The 7,706-nt window shown below is 43.3% G+C and overlaps 1 pseudogene; it reads left to right on the top strand.

Annotated features, from left to right (window-relative positions):
• The first annotated feature begins 5,132 nt into the window (after positions 1-5,132).
• LOC105863792 (intraflagellar transport protein 52 homolog pseudogene) lies at positions 5,133-6,896 on the top strand (annotated as a pseudogene).
• The last annotated feature ends 810 nt before the right edge of the window (positions 6,897-7,706 follow it).

The following is a 7,706-nucleotide window of genomic DNA, read 5'->3' as shown; positions in this document are numbered from 1 at the left end:
AAGAAAAAAAAAAAAAAAAAAAAGTAAAATAAAGAAAGTAGAAAAGTCATTCAAAGGCTGGGGGAGGGAGGAAGAGTGAGTACAGTTTCAGTTTTGTAAGATGAAAAAGCTCTAGAGATTTGTTGCACAACAATGTGAATATACTTAACACTACTGAACTGCACATAGAAAAGTGGTTAAGATGGTTAATTTAATGTTATGTATGTTTTACCACAATAAAAAAAGTATAGTTTCAAGCACCACCTCAGAGAGAGCTACGGAGTTAGAATTTTAAGTGTTGGGGCTATTATTGTGCTTTTTCTTTGCCTTTCTCTCTTTCTCACTCTCTCTCTCCCTTCCTTCCTTCCTTCCTTCCTTCCTTCCTTCCTTCCTTCCTTCCTTCCTTCCTTCCTTCCTTCCTTCCTTCCTTCTTTCTTTCTTTTTTTTGAGACAGAGTCTCATTCTGTTGCCCAGGCTAGAGTGCCATGGCGTCAGCCTAGCTCACAGCAACTTCCAACTCCTGGGCTCAAGCAATCCTTCTGCCTCTGCCTCCCCAGTAGCTGGGACTACAGGCATGTGCCACCATGCCTGGCTAATTTTTTCTATATATTTTTAGTTGGCCAATTATTTTGTTTCCATTTTTAGTAGAGATGGGGTCTCGCTCTTGCTCAGGCTGGTTTCGAACTCCTGACCTTGAGCAATCCGCCCGCCTCGGCCTACCAGAATGCTAGGATTACAGGCGTGAGCCACTGCGCCCAGCCATCTTCTTTCTTTATTTCTTTTTTTATTTTTGTGGTGAGAAAGTCTTATTTTGTCACCCAAGCTAGAGTGCAATGGTATGATCATAGCTCGGTGTAACCTCGAACTCCTAAGCTCAAGCAATCCTTCTGCCTCACCCTCCTGAGTAGCTAGGACTACAAGCATGTACCAATACAGCTAGAAAATTAAAAAAAATTGTAGAGACAGAGTCTCATTATGTTGCCCAGGCTAGTCTCAAACTCCTGGGCTCAAGCAATCCTCCGGCCTCAGCCTCCCAAAGTGCTGGCATTACAGGCCCACCACACCCAGCCAAATGTGCATTTTTAACAAGTTCCTCCCATGATTTTCATCTCCTCTAAACTTAGAGAATCACTGACAAAAATGTGTAATAAATCATCCCTTCATTGCAGCAAACTTGGTGTGATGATCTTAGCATCTCCTTTTCCCCAAGAATATTTCTGTGCATTTTCACTTGCTGCTAGCTAGCATACTTAGAGAATGTAAATTCATTTTATTAGCAAAGCAGAAAAGAATTCAAAAGGTAAATGTGCTGCAAAAATGTTTATCCAGTCCATTTCCAAGCCAAACAGAGATGACTTTGGATCCAGCACAGTTTTAGATTACTCATGACTCTGATCTTCTCCATTAGAGTGAGTAATTGAAAGCTGGCTATGTGTATGCTTACAGAAATTATTTTAAATTATTCACATTAGATAAATCTCAGCCTTTGGTGCTGTCTGTAAGAAATGGTGGTAAGAATATTAATGAGCACTTTTACTAGAGTGAGAATTTATAACTTCTAAACAACCATGAAAGCTCCTGTTTTCATTGTCACAAATTAGGGAGCTGATGGGAATGGGCTTGCATTATTCAAGGTCAGTGTCAGACAAGGGATAAGAACATTAGCTCACATTTACTGGGCATTTACCATGTGTGTCTTAGTCCATTTTTCTGCTACTATAACAGAATGCGACAAACTGGGTAATTTATAAAGAACAGAAGTTTATTCAGCTCATGATTCTGGAGGCTGGGAAGTCCAGTAGCATGGTTCCAGCATCTGGTGAGGGTCATCCCATGGCAGAAGGCATCACATGGTGAGTGGGTGATATAGAGAAAAAGGGGACCAAACTTATCCTTTTATCAGAAGCCCACTCCCATAACCAACCCACTCTCACAATAACAGCATTAACCCATTCATGAAGGCAGAACCCTCATGACCCAATCACCTCTTAAAGCTCCCACCTGCAAAAATTGTTATTAATACATTGGCAATTAAATTTCAGCATGTATTTAAACCATGCGGAAGGATGGGGACATTCAAACCATAGTAATGTGCCAGGCATAGGGCTCAGTTCTTTCTGTGGAGAATTTCATTCAACCCTTACCCTAGACCTATAGATAGGTATTATTATTACCTCCTTCCTTTCAGAAAGAAATGGAGGTTCTGTGAGCTTTAGCAACTTGCTGAAGACCACATAGCATGTGAAACATGGAGCTGATGTTGAAACCTAGGGCTCTCTGGGTCTAGGGCTGATACTCTAAACCATGACACTATGACCCTGCTTGCTCACAATCTTCCTCTTCCCACACATTCTACCTACTAGTAGTTCCTGCCCCCAGACCAATAATGCTGGCAGATGAGGAGCATTGAATAAAGAGATTTAGTCAGCTACTTAGAGGCTAACTTTCACTTTGTCTCTAGTACCTGGGCCTTGTTCCTAAGACAAGAACACTTTGGGGCCCAGATCTGATCTGTCCCTGTCTTTTTTTTTGAGACAGAGTCTCACTCTGTTGCCCAGGCTACAGTGCCATGGTGTCAGCCTAGCTCACAGCAACCCCAAGCTCCTGGGCTCAAGTGATCCCTCTGCCTCAGCCTCCCGGGTAGCTGGGACTACAGGCATGTGCCACCAGCCCGGCTAATTTTTTCTATATATTTTTAATTGTCCAGCTAATTTCTTTCTATTTTTAGTAGAGACAGGGTCTCACTCTTGCTCAGGCTGGTCTTGAACTCCTGAGCTCAAACGATCCACCCGCCTCGGCCTCCCAGAGTGTTAGGATTACAGGCATGAGCCACCGCGCCCCACCGATCTGTCCCTGTCTTGTTACCTAGATTCCTGACTTGACAGCCTGCCCTGTTCTTCAACTCCTAAGGCTAGAAGCCTGTCTTTCTTTTCCCTGTACTTACCTGATTCTTCAATTTCCCTCCTTTCTTGGATGTTACTGCCTATCTGCTTGGACTTTCCTATATTCCTTGCTGCTGCTCTCTCATGAGATGGATTGCTTGTCACTCAACCGGACCTCTCTGCGGCTGGTGACCTGCCAGGACCATAGCTGATGTGTCTCTTTACTTTCTGCACACCATAGTTTTTCCTTTGGCCTAGACTTCTCATCACTTCTACCCCCTTGTTGCCATCCTATTACAGAATGCAGCCTTAGCTTCAGGCTCTGGCCTGTCATTGTTTAAATCCACACCATATTATTACAATTAACACATTTGTGTCCAAATGTTCCTGTGATGGGCTGTAGGCAAAGTCTCCATCATTTTTATGCCATTTTTATGACAGTAGAAACTGTTCCTTAATGAAAGCTCCTCTTCCAAAGGATCCTATGATATATATAGATATGTAATGTCAAAGCTGGAATGGACCTTAAAAATCATTTAGTCACAGCTTTTTATTTTATAAATTGGAAAACTAAAGTACAGAATGGACAAATGACTTGCTCAAGGATAAATGGTGATCAGTAGCAGAACTGGGATTAGAACCTAAGATTTCCTCTCCCAACCCAATGTTAAATATTTAGACCACACTGGTGGTCATGGTACCTGGGACTGGAGATCAAATGTCAGATGATGCTTCTGTCTGAAAGTTCCATGGCCCATAATGAAAGGGCCATCTAAAATAGGGTGTCATCATCAAAGAGCACAGAAGAGAATACCATGAGTCAAGGTAGTATTTGAAGGAATTTTAGAGATAGGGACTGTAAAATCCAGAAGGGGGTGAGGATATGTCATTTTGGTTCCTCTAGGAATCAGATGGCAAGAGAGAGTTAGGAGCAAAATAGATTTCAGTGGGGGTAGGACCAGGAAAAGATAAAAGGGGATAGAAAGCAGAAGTAGGCAGTAAAAGACTACATATCTCCTGCAGGTATGACTCTGTGAAAGAGGAGGAAGATGGAAGGAGGATCAGGAAAGAAGAGCCTCAGACTATGATGTAGCTCTGAGAAATTTCGGCCAGCTCAACAAGAGGTTCCAATGCAAAGTTTGCCCACAGAAGCATCCTGCACTGACCAGAAATAGTGAGTCCCACTCACCCCTACCATGCGCAGTCATTGCTTGGGGACTGCCCAGAAAGCATGTGGCCTTAGCTGAAAAAATGATGCAGATCCTAAAGATGCTACCGCTGGAGGCAGTCAGCTAATTGAATTCCTTGTGACAGGTGTTCTATTAAAGGGAGATCTAAGCACTGTGCCTCCATGGCTGCCACAAATGAGTTGCTAGAATGTGTTTAAAGCAGCTCCAACACTTTAATGAGCTGAAAGGAAACAGCACCATTACTCCTTGAGCTACCATCTCTAGTGCTCAGGTCATCCTTTCCAGGGCAGGCAAAGTTTGGGTTTTCTGAGATTTGCTTAGGAGAAGGCCCTGGAAAAGAAAGATAACAGAGGCTGGTATGGATAAAGGGAAAAACCACAGAATGAAGTGGGCCATTTTCCCAACAGTGTCCATCCTCACTAGGATGGTACTGTGGCCGGGAGATGGAAAGCTATTTTGAGATGAATATTCTGAGCATATTATTGTAGGCTACTGTATCTATACTAAATCGTGGGACTAGAACAAAAAATAATGAGCATGATGATGAGGTACATGGGGATATTATCTTCATGAGTGCAGAAGATATCAGGACTTCAGGCTATCTTGTCCTGGCCTTAGCCTAGGCACAAGCGTTTTAGACAATCACAGGTGTGAGTGAATGTGGTCCTGCCAGATATCCCTGCATGGTGTATTTGGAGCCAATGATTCACTATAATACAGCAGGTCCCCTTTATACTCCTTGCCCCTAAGACCTGTCCTAGACAGCTCAGGATGTCACTCTCCTGGTAGTAGTCATGAGCATCTGTCTACATTAGCATCTGATGCCTGTGCCAGTTCACCTTGGCTAGTTTATCTGGAGCTGGATGAATACATTCATTTAACAAACATGTACTGAGGGCCTATTCTCTATCAGATACTGTTCTCTAAGCAAACACCAATGAACATGACAGAGCTTAGTTTTGAGATGGTGGACACAGATAATGAGCAATCAAACTGACAAATAAAAAGCACCCTTGGATACTTGGCAGCGGGATGCTGGCTGGCGTCAGGTGAAGTGGTGGCCGCTGGGCCCCAGGTAACCATGGAGAAAGAACTTTGGAGCATGGTTCTATGTAATGCGTACCAAAAGGAGCTATTCACCACCAACAATAGCTATAAATCCATGCAGAAAAAAAAACCAGCGTAATTAGAAGATTCAGAGCTTAAAAGATGAAATCACATCTGAGAAGCTAATTGGGGTGAAACTGTGGATTACAACTGGGCCAAGCGAAAATGTACTGCAGCTGAATTTGAAGTCCTGAAGAAGTACCCTGACAGTGGTGATGATATCCTTGTGATGCTAAGAGGATGTGGAGAATCCAGATCTGATACTAATATCAACTTTTTACTAGAAGAATATGGAATCGTGGTTAATAATGATGCTGTTGTTAGAAATGTGTATCACAAGTATTTCCATCCTAAAGGAGTTCTAATTTCCAATGGAGTCTTTTTTTCTTTTTTTGTTTTTGTTTTTTATTTTCTTTCTGCCCTATAATTGCATCAGAACCCAATGGAGGCCAGGCGCGGTGGCTCACGCCTGTAATCCTAGCACTCTGGGAGGCCGAGGTGGGCGGATTGCTCGAGGTCAGGAGTTAGGAGTTCGAAACCAGCCTGAGCAAGAGCGAGACCCCATCTCTACTATAAATAGAAACACATTAATTGGCCAACTAATATATATAGAAAAAATTAGCCGGGCATGGTGGCACATGCCTTTAGTCCCAGCTACTCAGGATGCTGAGGCAGAAGTATTGCTTGAGTCCAGGAGTTTGAGGTTGCTGTGAGCCAGGTTAACGTCACGGCACTCACTCTAGCCTGGGCAACAAAGCGAGACTCTGTCTCAAAACAAAACAAAACAAAACAAAACAAAACAAAACAAAACAAAACAACCCAATGGAGTCTTGAACAGGGAAATTAGCTGAGCTGCGGGAAAGGCCATGCCTCGAATCACTGATGAAGAAAGCAGTGGCAACAATGCCCAGGCTCTCACCTTTGTCTATCATTTTGGTGCCACATGAAGTTTCATGAAACCTGCAGTGGCTGTTCTGTCTACGGGCTCTGTCTACTTTCAACTTAACAGAAGCATTCTGGCTTTCTATTACTCAAAGAGCCAAGGTGAGAAGCTGGCAGTGCTTGGCTCATGTCACATGTTCACTGACCAATATTTGGATAAAGAAGAAAACAGCAAAATCATGGATGTTGTTTTCCAGTGGTTCATGACAGAAGATATCCAACTAAACCAGATTGATGCTGACGACCCTGAGATGTCAGACTACATGATGCTGCCTGACACAGCCACCCTGTCAGAGCAACTTCGAGTGTGTCTCCAGGAGGGCAAGGGGAACCCTTGGGACTTCACCACCCTCTTTGACTTGTCCATTTACCAGCGGGATACCACCTCCTCCTGCAAGGTCATCAAGGCTCATGAGCAGCTAAACCTGAAACATGAACCACTCCAGCTCATCCAAGCTCAGTTTGAGACACCACTGCCAGCCTTCAGCCTGCAGTTTTCCCGCCTAGTTTCAGGGAATTACCACTTCCTCCTCTGGAGCTGTTTGGCTAAGATGAAACGTTCTCCTCTGAGAAGGTACAGCTTGCTCAGATTACCAATAAGTGTACAGGAGAAGACCTGGAATTCTATGTCAGGAAGTGTGGTGATATTCTTGGAGTAACCAGTAAACTACCAAAGGACCAACAAGGTGCCAAAGCTAACCTTGAGCACATCTTCTTCCAAGTGGTGGAGTTCAAGAAATTGAACCAGGAACATGACATTGACAGAAGTAAAACAGCATTCCAGAACAATGTCTGAGGACTGTGCCTCTTGAAGCATTTTCTGCCTCCTGACTCTTCTCTCCTTGTAATCTATTTTTGAATTGTTCCTCAACTCCTTATCAAAATTGTCTATATGCTCTTTCCTCTCTGAGCTGTGGAAGGTCTGTGCATTTCGTATAGTACCTGGATAGGCATAAGATTTCTAATTTATAAAATCCTTATGTAAGATATGCTCCATTTTTAATTAAATCTATGTTGAATCTGTATTCCAAAAAAATGGATAGGCCGGGCACAGTGGCTCACGCCTGTAATCCTAGCACTCTGGGAGGCCGAGGCAGGTGGATTCCTCGAGGTCAGGAGTTCAAAACCAGCCTGAGCAAGAGCGAGACCCTGTCTCTACTATAAATAGAAAGAAATTAATTGGCCAACTAATATATATATATAAAATTAGCCAGGCATGGTGGCGCATGACTGTAATCCCAGCTACTTGGGAGGCTCAGGCAGGAGGATCGCTTGAGCCCAGGAGTTTGAGGTTGCTGTGAGCTAGGCTGACACCACGGCACTCACTCTAGCCTGGGCAACAAAGTGAGACTGTCTCAAAAAAAAATGGATAAATAAGTTTTTTCATAATCTATTAAGTGTCACAGAGAAAATAAAACAGGATAAGGTGATAGTGATTGAGTGGAACGGGTGTGGTGGTATAATAGATGGCTACATCGGATAAGGCAGTCAAAGAACATCTCTCTGAGATGGCATTTGAACAGAGACTGAAAAGCAAACATTCAAAGATCTCAAAGAAGAGCATTCCAGGCAAAGAGAATATCAAATGAATATCCCCATGGCCAGA

The sequence above is a fragment of the Microcebus murinus genome, chromosome X, assembly GCF_040939455.1.
Source record: "Microcebus murinus isolate Inina chromosome X, M.murinus_Inina_mat1.0, whole genome shotgun sequence".
NCBI lineage: Eukaryota > Metazoa > Chordata > Mammalia > Primates > Cheirogaleidae > Microcebus > Microcebus murinus.
This window is presented reverse-complemented; position numbering and strand designations above follow the sequence as displayed.